This window comes from Staurois parvus, unplaced genomic scaffold (genome assembly GCF_062004578.1).
Source record: "Staurois parvus isolate SC_StPar_1 unplaced genomic scaffold, SC_StPar_1.0 ptg000491l, whole genome shotgun sequence".
Classification (NCBI taxonomy): Eukaryota; Metazoa; Chordata; class Amphibia; order Anura; family Ranidae; genus Staurois; species Staurois parvus.
The window spans coordinates 331,141-351,884 of NW_028318287.1; the positions used below are offsets into that span (position 1 = coordinate 331,141).

General features: G+C 44.0%; 1 long non-coding RNA gene across 2 annotated transcripts in view; it reads right to left on the reverse strand.

Moving 5' to 3' along the window:
- Positions 1-2,409: 2,409 nt before the first annotated feature.
- The window catches only part of LOC149452181 (uncharacterized), a 123,388-nt gene continuing 105,053 nt past the window's right edge, over positions 2,410-20,744 (reverse strand). For both annotated transcript variants that reach the window (XR_016314915.1, XR_016314914.1), the window contains exons 3-4: positions 13,520-13,568; positions 2,410-3,347 (exon numbers count right to left, since the gene is read on the reverse strand). This is a non-coding gene — a long non-coding RNA (uncharacterized LOC149452181). The remainder of the gene's footprint in view (positions 3,348-13,519; positions 13,569-20,744) is intronic.

Consider the following 20,744-nt stretch of genomic DNA (forward strand, 5'->3'; position numbering starts at 1 on the left):
GACAGATAAAGCTTTATTTTGGTGGTATTTATTCACCGCTGGGATTTTAATTTTTTTTGCTATGTAAATGAAAATGTCCAAAAATTTTGAACAAAAGTGTTTTTTTTATAACATTTTGTAAATAAATTATATTTCATCATAAATCTTGGCCAACATTTATTCCGCTATCTTTTTAGTAAAAAAAAACAAAAAAAACAAATTAGTTTATAACCAAAAATTATAATTTTTAAACATTTTTTTTTACATTTTTATTTTATTTTTTTATATTATGATTTTTTATTAATTTATTTTTTTTACATACTGTCACCCTAGCAGTACAGTGTCACCATGGTGACACTGTACTACTTGTGGGGGGTGATGAAGATTTTATATAGGATGTAAAAGCAATCATTTCTCTTTCTCATTGAGAAGTACTGGGTGAGCTGTGATTGGTCACAGCTTGTCACATGGTACAAGGCTGTTGTGAATAGCCTTGTACCATGTGACCTCTGTGATCATTCACAGATTTCACACGTAGTAAGCAATGATGTCACAAGTGACATCTTGCTTACTACTTTGCATGTGATCACTGATTGGCCAATCAGTGATCACATGATCGGGACCTCGTAGAGAGGTCCCGTCCGACGATCGGTGTTTCACTGTGTCCGGAGGACACAGCAGGCACCGGATCGCGGTGCTGCGCACTCCCAGGGAGCGCGCACAAGCAGGGTGCGGGGAGGCCGTTCATAAACGGCCACCCGACCCTGCACTGCCACCGTCCGGCCGTTTATATACAACGACCGGTCGGGAAGTGGTTAAAGAGCAACTGTGGCCAATACATGACAAATAATGAACTTTTTGCACTATTTTCAAATCATTGTCATGTTACCTTAAAGCCCAAATGAGCTCTCAATTTATATCAGCTAAATGCATTCCAGACGCATCAAAAAAAACCATGCAGAGTTCCAGTGCACTTTCATTAAAAAGCAGCTACAGCCTTGGGTTCTACGTGGAAGCAGCGGTCTCTCTGCAGAGATCCAACAAACCCACATACAAAGCAAGGGTCCGTCTTTGCTGCTGGCGGGACACAGGCTTCGCACACCCTTTGTTTTATTTTTGCACCTGGAATGCATTTCTCTGATTCAAAACTAATCTTCAAGAAGGCTTTATTCTGAGATCTATTATTCTCCCAACATGAGAACAAAAGCTTTAGAACGGGACACAAGATTCCTGTCACCCCCCCCCCCCCCTCCCCCCTCCATGTCAGTGGATTCTTTGCAAACAGCAATTCTTAAATAACTTTACCCACATGGAAGAAAAATATATTTAATGAAATATATTTTAGAAATATTCATCCCAAATATATTGACATATATTTGAAATACTACAATTTTGGCCGTATTCAATACATTTCAAAATTTTTATTATTATACAGGATTTATATATTATTATTATACAGGATTTATATATTATTATTATTATACAGGATTTATATATTATTATTATTATTATACAGGATTTATATATTATTATTATTATACAGGATTTATATATTATTATTATTATTATACAGGATTTATGGCACCAACAGTTTGCTCAGCACTTTACAATATAACGGGAGACAATACAGCAACAATACAGTTCAATACAAGAGGGATAGGAGGGCCCTGATCCTGGGAGCTTACAATCTAGGAGATATATTTCAATATATATATTTCAATGGTAATTGGCTTTGTATTCTCTATAAGGATCTGTACTGGGAGGTGGGTAGAACCAACTCACATGGAAGAAAAATATATTTTAAAAAGATTCTTCCCAAATATATTGACATATATTTGAAATACTACAATTTTATTTTGGCCGTATTCAATATATTTCAAAATATATTTCAATAAATAAATAAATATATATATATATTTATGTTGAAATGCATTCTTATTACAAAATATATGAAACATATTTTTAAAAATACATTTCAAATATACTGTATGTCTAAAAAAATACAAATCTACATTTCTGGAATGCATTTACAAATATATGTAAAACTATATGTTAAAATTACTTTTTTATATGTTAAAAAAATCTGCAGAATATATTTTTTTAAAAATCATGTATTTTTAAAAAGATTTTTCAGATATTTTGTAATAAAAACGCATTTCAACATAAAGTGTATATATATATATATATATATATATATATATATATATTTGTTGAAATATATTTTGAAATATACTGAATTCGGCCAAAATTGTAGCATTTCAAATATATGTCAATATATTTGGGAATAATATTTTTAAAATATATTTCAAATATATTTTTCTTCCATGTGGGTATCCATCTATCTATCCTTATTTTCTTCACTGTATATATATATATATATATATACACACATACAGTGAAGGAAATAAGTATTTGCTCCCCTGCTGATTTTGAATGTTAGCCCACTCACAAAGAAATGATCAGTCTAAAAATTGAATGTTCGGTGTATTGTAACACTGAGAGACAGAATAGCAACAAAAAATTCAAAAGAAATGCATGTCTGGTGGGAAGGCATATCCATGGAGGGACACATAGATCTCTACAGGCTATACAATGGCCCCCTGACTGCCATTAGGTATGGGGATAAAATCCTTGGACCCATTGTCAGACCCTACGCTGGTGCAGTGGGTCCTGGGTTCCTCCTGGTGCAGTGGGTCCTGGGTTCCTCCTGGTGCAGTGGGTCCTGGGTTCCTCCTGGTGCAGTGGGTCCTGGGTTCCTCCTGGTGCACGACAATGCCCGGCCTCATGTGGCAAGAATATTCAGGCATTTCCTGGAGGATGAAGGAATTGATACCATTGAATGGCCCCCACACTCACCTGACTTAAATCCAATAGAACACCTCTGGGATGTCATGTTTCGGTCCATCCAACGCCGCCAGGTTGCACCTCAGACTGTCCAGGAGCTCAGTGATGCCCTGGTCCAGATCTGGGAGGAAATCCCCCAGGACACCATCCGTGGTCTCATTAGGAGCCTCCCCCGATGTTGTCAGGCATGCATACAAGCACGTGGGGGCCATACAAACTACTGAGGACCATTCTGAGTTCCTGTAATGGCATTTCAGCAAAATGGACTCGCCTGCTGCATCATTTCTTCACTTTGATTTTTGGGGTGTCTTTGAATTCAGTCCTCTGTAGGTCGATCATTTTCATTTCCATCAAACGATGGGGCGTCCTTACCTTCCTCACACATCACCCCGTCCATGTCAGTATAGAGATCCAGCAGGAGATTCCTCCCCATTGAGATCTGATGGGTTTTCAAAGTCTTCCTTTCATTTTTCTGAGCCGTGTAGATTGCTATCACTGAGAACTCGGTTGATGATTTACTCATCCTTAATAAATGATGAAACACATTAATGACAAAATTGGGGTAAATTTGTTAAGTCGTATGATTTCTAAACATTTAATTAAAGCAATCTATTCCTTGAAATGTAAGTTTAGGACAGGTTACCTCCTCATCGTACATTTAGATAAAACGTTACTTTATTTCTCTAAGAACAGAGGATTTGTGTCTAGGTACCTAACAACATCTAATAATGTAATGAGGCTTATCGCACCAATATGGCTTCTCCATCGCCAATGGAGCAAGAAGACACCTATAGCAAAACAGATGTGAGAGTGACCCGCCATATTGGACACCATCTGATGATGAATCACTGGTTAGGATCTACACCAAATGCAAATTGTTGCAGGAAGACCGGACCATTAGTCAAAAATGTAAAAAAAAAAAAAAAGGGTCATATTAAGCAATATTGAAAAGTTGTTTCTAAAGAAGTGTGAATTTATTCAAGTGAGAACTGTAAGAAGATGAGTAACCCTCAGGATACAAACCACCAGGAAACGTGAAAGTTTCCAAAATGTAGCCAAAATCTTTGCTTTAACTTTTTACAGAGTAGTGAGGAACTTGAACCCTGTCAGGATTTTCTTTCCTTTTTATCTTTGGTACAGGAGTGCTGAAACTTGTGGTGGTTTGTTCAGATTGCAGGTGTACTGGTTGGTCCTGGAGGCTGCTCACCAACAACCCTCCGCAGGGTTTGCTAAAAAAAAAATTGAAAAGATGAGAGCGCCACACTAGTTCCTAGAGTCCATGAAAGATTTTATTCTGCCACACAAGGCAACGCGTTTCAGGAACTCAACACTCCTCCTTCATCCAGGCATGTAGAATGATAACCATGGGGTGATGGATACCATCCTGGATGGTGAGTTGGAACCTAAGTAGACGTACAGTGGGGAAACCCCAACAGCCCCAAAACATTACTGCTCTAGAGGAGATCTGCATGGAGGATGGGCCAACATACCAGCAACAGTGTGTGCCAACCACGTGAAGACTTACAGGAAACATCTGACCTCTGTCATTGCCAACAAAGGATATATAACAAAGTATTGAGATGAACTTTTCATATTGACCAAATACTTATTTTCCACCAAAATTTGCAAATAAATTCTTTCCAGATCAGCCAATGTGATTGTCTGGATTTTTTTTCTCATTTTGTCTCTCATAGTTGAGGTCTACCTATGATGCCAATTACAGGCCTCTCTCATCTTTTTAAGTGGGAGAACTTGCACAATTGGTGGTGACTAAATACTTTTTTGCCCCACTGTATATGGATCCTGCAGGACCTTGGAAGAAGACCTTGCATCCGCAGTATGCCTGCCCATGCAAGCTGGCCGTGATGTCACCCTGCTCTAGGCCCAGTTTTGGAAGTAAAAACAAAGAAAAAAAGTTTAACTTTTTAAAATATTTTGCTAATATGCAAGAGGGAGGGGGGAGGAAGCAGGAGAGAGGATTTCATAAAAATGAGTTTAAAAAAAGTTTTTCTTTAAGGCTAGGTTCACACCTATGCGTTTGAGTTTTGCGTTTTTGCAGCTTTTTTTATGCGTTTTGGGGATTCTTTTTTTTTTTTTAATTTTTCTTGTTGCTAGGCAGATTTAAAACTCAAAATACATCAAAAGCGCAATACATGCTTTTCTGCAGCGTTTCCATTGAACTCTATAGAACCAAATATGCAACTTTTTGCATTAAAAAAAGTCCATGACCCTTTCCAAAAAACGCACCGGGTGAAAACGCGGAGATGTGAACCTGTCCTATAGGAAATCATGTTAAATGGACTGTACTGCGTTTTTGCAGAAAATGCTTAGGTGTGAACCTGGGGTAATTCTGCTTTTTCTTAGAATGGAATGTTAGAGAATGTTACTTTAACCCAGCAAAAGGCGGCAACCAGAAACTGACGTATTTCTCACGTATTACAAGCATGAGTCCTCATGCACACGGGCTGTTTTTGGCTTTTGATGCTTTTTTCTAGAACCAGTAAACCCCCACAGCATGTTATCCTATGTGTGTCCATCCCCGGCATGTTATCCTATGTGTGTCCATCCCCGGCATGTTATCCTATGTGTGTCCATCCCCGGCATGTTATCCTGTGTGTCCATCCCCGGCATGTTATCCTATGTGTGTCCATCCCCGGCATGTTATCCTGTGTGTCCATCCCCGGCATGTTATCCTATGTGTCCATCCCCGGCATGTTATCCTACGTGTCCATCCCCGGCATGTTATCCTACGTGTCCATCCCCGGCATGTTATCCTATGTGTCCATCCCCGGCATGTTATCCTGTGTGTCCATCCCCGGCATGTTATCCTATGTGTGTCCATCCCCGGCATGTTATCCTATGTGTGTCCATCCCCGGCATGTTATCCTATGTGTGTCCATCCCCGGCATGTTATCCTATGTGTGTCCATCCCCGGCATGTTATCCTATGTGTGTCCATCCCCGGCATGTTATCCTATGTGTCCATCCCTGGCATGTTATCCTGTGTGTCCATCCCTGGCATGTTATCCTATGTGTCCATCCCCGGCATGTTATCATGTTATCCTATGTGTCCATCCCCGGCATGTTATCCTATGTGTGTCCATCCCCGGCATGTTATCCTGTGTGTGTCCATCCCCGGCATGTTATCCTGTGTGTGTCCATCCCCGGCGTGTTATCCTATGTGTGTCCATCCCCGGCGTGTTATCCTATGTGTCCATCCCCGGCGTGTCCATCCCCGGCATGTTATCCTAAGTGTCCATCCCCAGCATGTTATCCTAAGTGTCCATCCCCGGCATGTTATCCTGTGTGCCATCCCTGGCATGTTCTCCTATGTGTCTATCCCCGGCGTGTTATCCTATGTGTGTCCATCCCCGGCATGTTATCCTATGTGTGTCCATCCCCGGCATGTTATCCTATGTGTGTCCATCCCCGGCATGTTATCCTATGTGTGTCCATCCCCGGCATGTTATCCTATGTGTCCATCCCTGGCATGTTATCCTGTGTGTCCATCCCTGGCATGTTATCCTATGTGTCCATCCCCGGCATGTTATCATGTTATCCTATGTGTCCATCCCCGGCATGTTATCCTATGTGTGTCCATCCCCGGCATGTTATCCTGTGTGTGTCCATCCCCGGCATGTTATCCTGTGTGTGTCCATCCCCGGCGTGTTATCCTATGTGTGTCCATCCCCGGCGTGTTATCCTATGTGTCCATCCCCGGCGTGTCCATCCCCGGCATGTTATCCTAAGTGTCCATCCCCAGCATGTTATCCTAAGTGTCCATCCCCGGCATGTTATCCTGTGTGTCCATCCCTGGCATGTTCTCCTATGTGTCTATCCCCGGCGTGTTATCCTATGTGTCCATCCCCGGCATGTTATCCTATGTGCCCATCCCCAGCGTGTTACCCTACGTGTCCATCCCCGGCATGTTATCCTACGTGTCCATCCCCGGCATGTTATCCTATGTGTCCATCCCCGGCGTGTTATCCTACGTGTCCATCCCCGGCATGTTATCCTACGTGTCCATCCCCGGCATGTTATCCTATGTGTCCATCCCCAGCATGTTATTCTATGTGTGTCCATCCCCGGCGTGTTATCCTATGTGTCCATCCCCAGCATGTTATCTTATGTGTCCATCCCCGGCATGTTATCCTATGTGTCCATCCCCGGCATGTTATCCTATGTGTGTCCATCCTGGCATGTTATCCTATGTGTGTCCATCCCCGGCATGTTATCCTATGTGTGTCCATCCCCGGCATGTTATCCCATGTTTGTCCATCCCCGGCATGTTATCCTGTGTGTCCATCCCCGGCATGTTATCCTATGTGTGTCTATCCCCGGCATGTTATCCTATGTGTGTCCATCCCTGGCATGTTATCCTATGTGTCCATCCCCGGCATGTTATCCTGTGTGTCCATCCCTGGCATGTTATCCTATGTGTGTCCATCCCCGGCATGTTATCATGTTATCCTATGTGTCCATCCCCGGCATGTTATCCTATGTGTGTCCATCCCCGGCATGTTATCCTGTGTGTGTCCATCCCCGGCATGTTATCCTGTGTGTCCATCCCCGGCATGTTATCCTATGTGTGTCCATCCCCGGCGTGTTATCCTATGTGTCCATCCCCGGCGTGTCCATCCCCGGCATGTTATCCTATGTGTCCATCCCCGGCATGTTATCCTATGTGTCCATCCCCGGCATGTTATCCTATGTGTCCATCCCCGGCATGTTATCCTATGTGTCCATCTCCGGCATGTTATCCTGTGTGTCCATCCCCGGCATGTTATCCTATGTGTGTCCATCCCCGGCATGTTATCCTGTGTGTGTCCATCCCCGGCATGTTATCCTGTGTGTCCATCCCCGGCGTGTTATCCTATGTGTGTCCATCCCCGGCGTGTCCATCCCCGGCATGTTATCCTGTGTGTCCATCCCCGGCATGTTATCCTGTGTGTCCATCCCCGGCATGTTATCCTGTGTGTCCATCCCCGGCATGTTATCCTGTGTGTCCATGCCTGGCGTGTTATCCTATGTGCCCATCCCCAGCGTGTTACCCTACGTGTCCATCCCCGGCATGTTATCCTACGTGTCCATCCCCGGCATGTTATCCTACGTGTCCATCCCCGGCATGTTATCCTACGTGTCCATCCCCAGCATGTTATCTTATGTGTCCATCCCCGGCATGTTATCCTATGTGTCCATCCCCGGCATGTTATCCTATGTGTCCATCCCCGGCATGTTATCCTATGTGTCCATCCCCGGCATGTTATCCTATGTGTGTCCATCCCCGGCATGTTATCCTATGTGTCCATCCCCGGCATGTTATCCTATGTGTCCATCCCCGGCATGTTATCCTATGTGTCCATCCCCGGCATGTTATCCTATGTGTCCATCCCCGGCATGTTATCCTATGTGTCCATCTCCGGCATGTTATCCTGTGTGTCCATCCCCGGCATGTTACCCTATGTGTGTCCATCCCCGGCATGTTATCCTGTGTGTGTCCATCCCCGGCATGTTATCCTGTGTGTGTCCATCCCCGGCATGTTATCCTGTGTGTCCATCCCCGGCGTGTTATCCTATGTGTGTCCATCCCCGGCGTGTCCATCCCCGGCATGTTATCCTGTGTGTCCATCCCCGGCATGTTATCCTGTGTGTCCATCCCCGGCATGTTATCCTGTGTGTCCATGCCTGGCGTGTTATCCTATGTGCCCATCCCCAGCGTGTTACCCTACGTGTCCATCCCCGGCATGTTATCCTACGTGTCCATCCCCGGCATGTTATCCTACGTGTCCATCCCCGGCATGTTATCCTACGTGTCCATCCCCAGCATGTTATCTTATGTGTCCATCCCCGGCATGTTATCCTATGTGTCCATCCCCGGCATGTTATCCTATGTGTCCATCCCCGGCATGTTATCCTATGTGTCCATCCCCGGCATGTTATCCTATGTGTGTCCATCCCCGGCATGTTATCCTATGTGTCCATCCCCGGCATGTTATCCTATGTGTCCATCCCCGGCATGTTATCCTATGTGTCCATCCCCGGCATGTTATCCTATGTGTCCATCCCCGGCATGTTATCCTATGTGTCCATCTCCGGCATGTTATCCTGTGTGTCCATCCCCGGCATGTTATCCTATGTGTGTCCATCCCCGGCATGTTATCCTGTGTGTGTCCATCCCCGGCATGTTATCCTGTGTGTCCATCCCCGGCGTGTTATCCTATGTGTGTCCATCCCCGGCGTGTCCATCCCCGGCATGTTATCCTGTGTGTCCATCCCCGGCATGTTATCCTGTGTGTCCATCCCCGGCATGTTATCCTGTGTGTCCATCCCCGGCATGTTATCCTGTGTGTCCATCCCCGGCATGTTATCCTGTGTGTCCATCCCCGGCATGTTATCCTGTGTGTCCATCCCCGGCGTGTTATCCTGTGTGTCCATGCCTGGCGTGTTATCCTGTGTGTCCATGCCTGGCGTGTTATCCTATGTGCCCATCCCCAGCGTGTTACCCTACGTGTCCATCCCCGGCATGTTATCCTACGTGTCCATCCCCGGCATGTTATCCTACGGGTCCATCCCCGGCATGTTATCCTACGGGTCCATCCCCGGCATGTTATCCTATGTGTCCATCCCCAGCATGTTATTCTATGTGTGTCCATCCCCGGCGTGTTATCCTATGTGTCCATCCCCGGCATGTTATCTTATGTGTCCATCCCCGGCATGTTATCCTATGTGTCCATCCCCGGCATGTTATCCTATGTGTCCATCCCCGGCATGTTATCCTATGTGTCCATCCCCGGCATGTTATCCTATGTGTGTCCATCCCCGGCATGTTATCCTATGTGTCCATCCCCGGCATGTTATCCTATGTGTCCATCCCCGGCATGTTATCCTATGTGTCCATCTCCGGCATGTTATCCTGTGTGTCCATCCCCGGCGTGTTCTCCTATTTGTCCATCCCCGGCGTGTTCTCCTATTTGTCCATCCCCGGCGTGTTATCCTATGTGTCCATCCCTGGCGTGTTCTCCTATGTGTCCATCCCCGGCGTGTTCTCCTATGTGTCCATACCCGGCGTGTTATCCTGTGTGTCCATCCCCGGCATGTTATCCTGTGTGTCCATCCCCGGCATGTTATCCTATGTGTCCATCCCCGGCGTGTTATCCTATGTGTTCATCCCCGGCGTGTTCTCCTATGTGTCCATCCCCGGCATGTTATCCTGTGTGTCCATCCCCGGCATGTTATCCTGTGTGTCCATCCCCGGCGTGTTATCCTGTGTGTCCATCCCCGGCGTGTTATCCTATGTGTCCATCCCCGGCATGTTATCCCACGTGTCCATCCCCGGCATGTTATCCTACGTGTCCATCCCCGGCGTGTTATCCTACGTGTCCATCCCCGGCATGTTATCCTACGTGTCCATCCCCGGCGTGTTATCCTGCGTGTCCATCCCCGGCGTGTTATCCTACGTGTCCCTCCCCGGCGTGTTATTCTATGTGTGTCCATCCCCGGCGTGTTATCCTATGTGTCCATCCCCAGCATGTTATCTTATGTGTCCATCCCCGGCATGTTATCCTATGTGTCCATCCCCAGCATGTTATCCTACGTGTCCATCCCCGGCATGTTCTCCTATGTGTGTCCATCCCCGGCATGTTATCCTATGTGTCCATCCCTGGCGTGTTCTCCTATGTGTCCATCCCCGGCGTGTTATCCTATGTGTCCATCCCCGGCGTGTTATCCTATGTGTCCATCCCCGGCGTGTTCTCCTATGTGTCCATCCCCGGCATGTTATCCTATGTGTGTCCATCCCCGGCATGTTATCCTATGTGTGTCCATCCCCGGCGTGTTATCCTATGTGTTCATCCCCGGCGTGTTCTCCTATGTGTCCATCCCCGGCGTGTTATCCTATGTGTCCATCCCCGGCGTGTTCTCCTATGTGTCCATCCCCGGCATGTTATCCTATGTGTGTCCATCCCCGGCATGTTATCCTATGTGTGTCCATCCCCGGCATGTTATCCTGTGTGTCCATCCCCGGCATGTTATCCTATGTGTCCATCCCCGGCATGTTATCCTGTGTGTCCATCCCCGGCATGTTATCCTGTGTCCATTCCCGGCATGTTATCCTGTGTCCATCCCTGGCATCCATGCACACATAGACTGGAATCAACGTTTTTTGGGTGGAAAAACCCCCCCAGGACTAGTGAGTTTCTAGAGAAGTTTTTTAGCTGTGAAAATGCTCTAATGATGAAAAACACGGCAAAACGTGCTAAATCATGGTAAAAACGCCACAAACCGGTGTTTTGTGATTTTTTTTTGGTTAAAAAAAAAAAACGCAAAAAAAAGCAAACGCAGCTAAACGCAGCAAAACACTAAAGCAAAGATGCTAAAAAAAGCTTAAAAACTCAGTTTTTTAATGTGACTTTAAACAGCTAACATTACCAGCTTTATTAGAACGTCCCGTGTGCATGAGGACTGAGGCCGGCCATCCATGGGTCGAAAATCGACCTAAGAATAATCGGCCGATTTTCGCTCTGTTAGTGGGGTCAATGGCATCGGCCGATTTTCGTGGTTCCTCCCCTTTTCGGTGATCGGGCATGTTGGAAAATTTGTGAAAGACGACCGATTTTCAACTCAATGATGGTCAAATCGACTATCGTTTTTCCGAAAAGAATATGCGCATGTAATATGGGGTAAACTTTATGACTTGGTCGGCCGATTTTCCAAATCAATGATGGCGCCATCGGATTACCGAGCGAACATTTTCAATTTGCGGACGAAAAATCGTTTGGAATTAGAACCATGTATGGCCTGCATTAGAGGTAATATTGGTGAGCTTCGTGTGAGCTTTGCCGCAATTCTGGCAGCGATCCCCAAACGCTCCACAAAACTGACAAATCGCACCACGCTTATCCAGGTGCCATTCATTTTCAACGAGATTATGTCATAATTGTCTCGCAATAAATCATGCAGCGATCGCGCAAACCGCATCATGCTGAGCTTGGTGTTTGCCTCAATTGCAGTGTAATTTATCGCACAACAATCATGGCAAAATCGCACCTGCGTTTAGATGCCACTGAAATTAAATGGCACGTGAACAAGTGTTGTGCGATTTGTCAGTTTTGCAGAGCACTTTGGGATTGCGGGTGGAATCGCGCTGATTCTGCTCGGCGATACAAAACTCCTAGATGTGAACGGAGCCTGAGAGCTCATTTACACAATCTCTGAGTTGACTGTGCATTTCTGCATGCGTATTTGTACAAGTTTTCAGTACATTTGCAGTGCATTTACATGCATTGTTTACTGCATATGTTGTACTTTTGTATGGAATATGTTTTCATTTATTTTAATGTGTGTTTTGTTAACCACTTCAAGTCTGGACAATTTCCAGCTTTCAGCGCTATCACACTTTGAATGACAATTGCGCGGTCATGCAACACTGTACCCATATGAATTTTTTTTGCATTTTTTTGAGACAGATAAAACTTTATTTTGGTGGTATTTATTCACCACTGGGATTTTTATTTTTTTTGCTATATAAATGAAATGTCTAAACATTTTGAAAAAAAGTGTTTTTCTTATAAAATTTTGCAAATAAATAATCTTTCTTCATAAATCTTGGCCAAAATGTATTCAGTTATCTTTTTAGTAAAAAAAAAAAATAACCTAAGTTAGTTTATAACCAAAAATTATAATTTTTCCAAAATTTTTTTACATTTTCATTTTATTTTTTTATATTATTTATGTTTTGTTTTTTTTAACATACTGTCACTATGCTACATAGTGACACTGTACTACTTGTGGGGGGTGATGAAGATTTTTTTTTTTACACTGATTGCTTTTACACCTATAAAGGCTGTAAAAGCAATTATTTCTCCTTCTCTCTGGCTGCATTCTTGCAGCCATTGAGAAATATTGTGTGAGCTGTGATTGGTCACAGCTTGTCACATGGTACAAGGGTGTTGTGTATAGCCTTGTACCATATGATCTCTGTGATCATTCACAGATTTCACACGCAGAAGGCAATGATGTCAGAAGTGACATCTTGCTTACTGCTATTCATGTGATCACTGATTGGCCAATCAGTGATCACTGATTGGCCAATCAGTGATCACATGATCGGGACCTCACACAGAGGTCCTATACAACGATCGGTGTTCCACTGTGTCCAGAGGACACAGCGGGCATTAGATCGCGGTGCCGCGGACTCCCAGGGAGACACGCACAAGCAGGGAGCAGGGAGGCCGTTTACAAATGGCCACCCGCCTCTGCACTGCTCCCGCCCGGCCATTTATATACATGGCCCGGACGGGAAGTGGTTAATAGGTTGCATTTACATGCATTCATGCATGATTGCGGTGCATTTGCACACATTTATGTGCATTTGTGGTGTAGAAGAGCCCAGCATGCTTTATTTTTTCTACAATAAAATTCTAAGTTTCAAAGTCAGAATTCTGAAAATAAAACTTGGGGCCATCCTAAAATTTATTAAACAGAATTCTGAGATTCTGTGTCGGAATTCTGAATTTCAAAGTCAGAATTCTGAGATTAAAAATTAGAATTCTGAAATTAAAACTTGAGATGTAATTAACACTTGATGTAGAAGAGCCCAGAATGCTTTATTTTTTTTTTTAAAGCACTGCAACAGTGTAAATTAGGGCACACATTCATTTTTATTGGCATATGCGTTTGTTCTGCATTTATAAACTCACCTGACTCACCCAATTGTAACTCCAGGAGTGGCACTCATATCCCAATTTGCTGCAAGGAAAAAAAAAGGGTAAGCAAAAAGGTAAGAATAATTTGAGAGACTCTGTATTGTCCTGTACAGAAAAGTCCTGGGTCCCTTGTAAAATTTATTAAACAAAGTCAGAATTCTGAGTCTCAAAGTCAGAATCTCAGATTTCAAACATTTAATCTTAAACTTAAAAACTCAGAATTTTGATTACTACATTTTTGGGATGGCCCCAAGTTTAATTTCAGAATTCTGACTTTGAAACTCAAAATTCTGATTTTTAATCTCAGAATATATGACTTTGAAACTGAGAATTCTGACATCAAATCTCAGAATTCTGTTTATTAAATTTGACGATGGCCTCAAGTTTTAATTTCAGAATTCTAATTTTTAATCTTAGAAATCCAACTTTGAAACTCAGAATTTTGTTTAATAACATTTAGGATGGCGCCAAATTTTAATCTCAGATTTTAATTTTTAATCTCAGAATTCTGACTTTGAATTTCAGAATGTTGTTTAATAAATTTTGGAATGGCCCCAAGTTTTAATTTCAGAATTCTGACTTTTAATCTCAGAATTCTGATTTTGAAATTCAGAACTCCGACACTGAATCTCAGAACTTTGTTTAATAAATTTTAGGATGGCCCCAAGTTTTATTTTCAGAATTCTGACTTTGAAACTCAGAATTTTGTTTAATACATTTTAGGATGGCCCCAAATTTTAATCTCAGAATTCTGACTTTTTTATCTCGCAATTCTGACTTTGAAACTCAGATTTCTGACTTTGATACTCAGAATTTTATTAAATTAATTTTAGGATGACCGCAAGTTTTAATCTCAGAATTCTGGCTTTTCATATCACAGTTCTAACTTTAAAATTCAGAATTTTGTTTAATAAATTTTAGGATGACCCCAAGTTTTAATATCAGAATTCTGACTTTGAAACCCAGAATTCCAACTTTGATACTCAGAATTTTATTTAATTAATTTTAGGATGACTCCAAGTTTTAATATCAGAATTCTGACTTTAAAACTCAGAATTCTGACTTTGAAACTCAGAATTCTGACACTGAATCTCAGAATTTTGTTTAATAAATTTCAGGTTAGCCCCAACTTTTAATCTCAGAATTTTGTTTAATACATTTTAGGATGGACCCGATTTTTAATCTCAGAATTCTGGCTTTTCATCTCACAGTTCTAACTTTGAAAGTCAGAATTTTGTTTAATAAATGTTAGGATTGCTCCAGGGCTCTTCCGTAGTACAGAACAATTTGATTGAAGTTCGTCTTTAAAATATGAACATTTACAACGAAAACACACATGTGCTCCAAATTTTACTCCCAATGGCAAAAACCTGGGATGGATTGAATAATTTATGTCAAGAAACAGCTTTGCCATCAGCTTACTGAGTTCAGAGCAGGTCGATGCTGCTGGGAAGACGGGAAAACGGTGCCAGACCAAAGCTTCACAACAGGAAATGTGTGCATTAAAAACTAATAGGGACCATGACGGCGAAGACATTTCCGGGGACACTTTGCCGATGAAGCATTGGAACACTAGAATCTCATGCTGGCTTTATGTAGGGGATGTGTGAGAAATTATTAGAAAGGAAAAAGGCAGAACCAGGGGCGGACTGACCATTCGGGCACTCAGGCACTGCCCGAGGGCCAGGGGTCAGTAGGGGGCCCCATGAGATGCCTCTCATAGGCTCTTTTGGGTGTGGTTTGAGTGTGGGAAAGGACACAGGGTCCCCATGATCCCCTACTGCTCGGGGGCCCCATGAGTTGTCAATCCGCCCCTGGGCAGAACTGTACTAGCACACTTTTCCTGTACACTTTGCCAGCCAGTTCAGATCTAACACCTGTACGCCCCCTATGGACCAGAACAGTTTTTACATTCCAAATATGGATCTCTTTATAAAGTAATAACTTTGCCATTACTTAAAGGGTAACACCACTTTTGTGGAAAAAATACAGCAAATAAAATGTAAAAAATATATCACATAAAGTGATAAGGGCCGGTTCACACTATAGAAACAAAGTGCAGATGTGTTTTTTTACACGTTTTTGGTGCATTCCAGTGCGTTTTTTATGCATTCCAGTTCATTTTTACCCTCTCTTCTTCTTCAATTTAAATAAGGACATGTGCTTTCCAGTGCGTTTTTGATGCGTTTTACCGCGTTCCAGTACAGTTCTGTCCAGGAAAAATGCAGCCTGTTCTACTTTGTTGTTCTGCAACCGGAACACTCTGGAACTGCGAGCACCGATGTGAACTATGACATTGACAACCCTATCACCTACTTTCTGGGCGTTTTGGCTGCAGAAAAAAAAGCAACCAAAACGCATGGAGTGTGAACTGGCCCTTAACCCCTTCACGGCGGCGCCTCCCGGCCCTTTAAGAGTTTCAGAAGCCGGGAGGCGTGTCGGGTGGGGTTTAGGGATCATGTGACCGCCGTGATGCGACGTCACGGCGGTCACATGATCGGGAAAGGTTCCCGATCGAAAGAGGAGACCGGGACCTTTCCATGAGTAACGGACATGTGTGCTGGGAGCGCGCAGGGCGCGTGCTCTCGGCAAATATGTTTTTCTTAATAGAACGCAAATGTGCGGCCGCTCGGCGTCTAAGCCCAGTCGCCAGGAGGCCGCACATTTGCGTTCGGCCGGCGTGAAGAGGTTAAGGGGAAAAGGGGAAGAGGGAGTTAATTATGGCTGATTAAAGTTAAATAGGAACACATTTTATTTGAAAAAAAATATTTTTTACTTGTTAAGTTGTTTTAAGCTCACCCATTTGATCTGAAACAGAGTAGAAACAAAAGTAACCATTTGACTTTGTTTGGCTTTATCTCATATATGAAATTAAATAATAGTGCAGCGCAAGGGCAGACTGACAACTCATGGGGCCCCCAGGCAATAGGGGATCATGGGGCCCCTGTGTCCTTGCCCAAACTCAAAAAAACCTATGAAAAAGGTACCAGGGGCATCTCATGGGGCCCCCTACTGACCCTCGGGGAGTGCCTGAGTTTTCAAATGGTCAGTCTGCCTCTGGTGTAGCACAACAAAAGCAACTGAGTGAAGAGCAAATATTGCATGCAAATTTCTTATACAAATAACCATTAGCAGCAAAGTGCAAGTGTCCAAGTCTACACAGGAGACCAGACCACCAACATGAGTGGATAGATCAGGATGTGTCAAAATACACAAAGGTGCTTGCATCCATCACCATATACAATTGTGGCTGCTCACCTTAAACACATGACACCTGAACTAATAGGATAGTCATACAGTTGTAAGAAAAAGTATGTGAACCCCTTGGGATTACGTGGAGTTTTGCATGAATTGGGCATAAAATGTGCTCTGAACGTCATCTAAGTCACAACAATAGAAGAAGAACACAGTCTGCTGAACATAATACTACACAAACATTAGATGTTGCCATGGTTTAATTGCACATAACATGTAAACATTCACAGTGCAGGGAGGAAAAAGTATGTGAGGCCCTAGCTTAATGACTTCTCCCAGAGCTAATTGGAGCCAGGAGTGAGCCAACCTTGACTCCAATCAGTGTGATGATATTGGATGTGTTGCTGACAGCTGTCCTGCCCTTAAAAAACACACACCTGTTTTGGGTTTACTGGTTTCAAGAAGCACTGTCTGATGTGAACCATGCCTCACAGAAAAGAGCTCTCAGAAGACCTACGATCAAGAATTGACTTGCATGAAGCTGGAAAGGGTTACAAAAGTATCTCCAAAAGCCTTGATGTTCATGTGGCCACGGTAAGACAGACTGTCTACAAATGGAGAAAGTTTAGCACTGTTGCTACTCTCCCTAGGCGTGGTCGTCCTGTAAAAATGACTGCAAGAGCACAGCGCAGAATGCTGCATGAGGTAAAGAAGAATCCCAGAGTGTCAGCTAAAGACCTACAGAAATCTCTGGCACATGCTAACATTTATGTTGACACGTCTACAATAAGGAAAACATTAAACAAGAATGGAGTACATGGGAGGACACCACGGAGGAAGCCATTGCTGTCCAAAAAGAATATTGCAGCACGTTTGAAGTTTGCAAAAGAGCACCTGGATGTTCCACAGCACTACTGGCAAAATATACTGTGGACAGATGAAACCAAGATTGAGTTGTTTGGGAAGAACACACAACACTATGTGTGGAGAAAAAAAGGCACAGCACACCAACATCAAAACCTCATCCCCACTGTAAAACATGGCGGAGGGAGCATCATGGTTTGGGGCTGCTTTGCTGCCTCAGGGCCTGGACGGATTGTTGTCATTGATGGGAAAATGAATTCCAGAGTTTATCAAGACATTTTGCAGGAAAACATATGACCATCTATCCGCCAACTGAAGCTCCGCAGAGGATGGGTGATGCAACAGGACAATGACCCAAAGCATACAAGTAATTCAACAAAACAATGGCTGCAACAGCACAGAATACGCCTTCTGGAGTGGCCCAGTCAGAGTCCTGACCTCAACCCGATTGAAATGCTGTGGCATGACCTTAAGAGAGCGATTCACACCAGACATCCCAAGAATATTGCTACACTGAAACAGTTTTGTGAAGAGGAGTGGTCCAAAATGACTCCAGATCGTTGTGCAGGTCTGATCTGCAACTACAGTAAACGTTTGGTTGAGGTTATTGCTGCCAAAGGAGGGTCAACCAGTTATTAAGTCCAAAGGTTCACATACTTTTTCCTCCCTGCACTGTGAATGTTTACATGTCATGTGCAATTAAACCATGGCAACATCTAATGTTTGTGTAGTATTATGTTCAGCAAACTGTGTTCTTCTATTGTTGTGACTTAGATGACGTTCAGAGCACAATATATTTGGGAAGAATATTTTTTAAATATATTTCTAATATATTTTTCTTCTATGTGGGTAGGAAAAAACCTGAAAAAGTAAACTAATGCAGACACCGGATCAAAGGACTGGGCAGCTTTAATATATTATTATTTTTTTCCTACCTTTATATACGCTTTAACTGAACTAAGTGGAATCACTTATAGAAATAATCTGAAATCCTATGGCACTGCAAGAATCTGGAGATGACCCTTTATCCTTATGTGACACCATCCTTCTTGTGTGCTGCTCACTGGAATTGCAGCTGTTTTCTGTTTTCCATCCTACGCTGGACCAGGTGGTGCGAGGCTTGATGGCACGTCAGTACGAAACGCTGTGGAATGACTTCATTTTCCGACAACTTCCTTTGGAGAGCCACACTTGTTACAAGGTCAAACACACAAAGTAGACAAGTGTTGGATAAAAGGCTTTTGCACGACCTTCGGGTTCGCTTTGCCAAAAATACTCATGCAGGTGCAACACGTTGAATGTTTTGGGGCCTGGGGATTTGCTTTATTTGCGTTCTCCAAATGTTCTTTCAACTAATTATGATGTATATTGAAAGATGGAGATGTCTACTGAAAGAGTTTTTATTTTTTATATCGGCCCAGACAAGATGTGTTCACTTCAAATATCCAATCAGGATGTGCGCTCATTTCCTGTGCCTTCTAGTCGGTGCAACTTTCAGCATGGTGGCAACAGTGGCAAGCCCTATATTTGGTGGGGAGTATTGGACAATAGTCTGAGAAGCCTTGTATGGTACGGCCACATGATGTCACATACCTGTATGAGGAGCTCGTGATGACCTCTTGCGCAATTCCCATCTGGATGTAACATCCTCCTAGTGTAGGATGCTAGGTAAATTTAGTTTATGGCTCCTTCTGCAATCGAGGGAGCAGAGATTGAAGACTTAAGTCTGTTCAGGGTTTAACAGGCTGGGAGTTTGATGGCTTCCCCCTTCCTCTAGAAGACGTTTCTAGAACTTAGCGAGGGACAATTCAAATATCCAGCCTGAATACTGATCAGAGCCTACCCAATCTCTGGGGAGGTGTACTCAGATGGTGGCTATGAAGCTGATAAATAGTCTGAAGCCCTGGAAAGATTGTTTTCCTCAGCAAGGATTGTTCTCAGCCTTTCGAAGGGGTTGTTGCCCCTCTGAGGCAAGCCTCGGATTGTGATGTTGTTCTTTGAGGTCTCGGGGCTGGAGACCTGGAAGAAACCTGGAATTGGTTGCAGGACTTCAACAAAAGGATTCGGTCTCACTGGAAGGTGTCCGTGTGCATTTGGAATACAAGTGCCAGATGTTGCTCTGAGTGAGACAGCTCTATTAGGGTCTCAGATACTGACCATTCCCCTGTCCTCGGAGGTACAGGGAGACCTGGCATTCCTGCCAGTACCTTGCATGGCCACAGAAATGCACGCTGGCGAAAATCTATGCTCATTGGCGCACGGACACGAGCCAGAACACACATGCACACTGGCGCATAGTTATGCACGCATTAGACCAGTTTGGCGCCAGATGGCCCTTATACGGAAGCCCATCACTCCCTCAAATTGCTGGTTGATCTCAGGCTCCCCAGTACCTTTGTCTCTGTTTCTTTGATACTGTGATCTGCTGTTACCGATTTGGCTTGTTCCTGGACCTGTCTTCTCTGCCTGACTCCTGATCTGACCCTGGCTTGGCTAACAGATACTGGCACCTGCTCTCCTGATCTGACCCGGCTTGGCTAATAGATATTTGCACCTGCTCTCCTGATCTGACCTGGCTTGACTAATAGATATAATATTCTCACTTGCTCTTCTGTGTATGACCCCAGCTATCCTATTGACTACGTCTGCTCCAATCTCCACTCGGCATCCGACCTTGGCTTTGAACTGACTACTCTGTGGTCCTCTGTTACCCTGAAGGCCTGCATACCTCTCATGGGCGCCACCTGTTTGCAGGCACTATTCTAGTGCATCAGCTATGCTCCTGGGTATACCTCTGACAAGCACTCCTACAGATGACCCGTGCTACTTTGGGCCTGACTCCTTCGGTCCCATATTCAGGGGAGTCTGGAAATTACCTGCAAGGGAAGCCCTCTCTCCATTGGCCTCTAACACCAGGTACGTGAAGCAGTGTCCTGGAGTGGGAGCTTTCTGAGTACCCTCCTGTACTATGCAGTGTTCCTGAAGTTGCACTTGGCACCTACAGCTGAACAATTGTGCAAGGTAACCAGGTACCTAAGAGAGTTGCCCCATGGTCCCCAGATGGGAGGCTTTAAGACTGTTCAGCAAGATACCTCATGGTCCCCAGCTGTGAGAGTTTAGACTGTCCTCTCATTGATATTGCCAGCTGTTTTGGAGTATC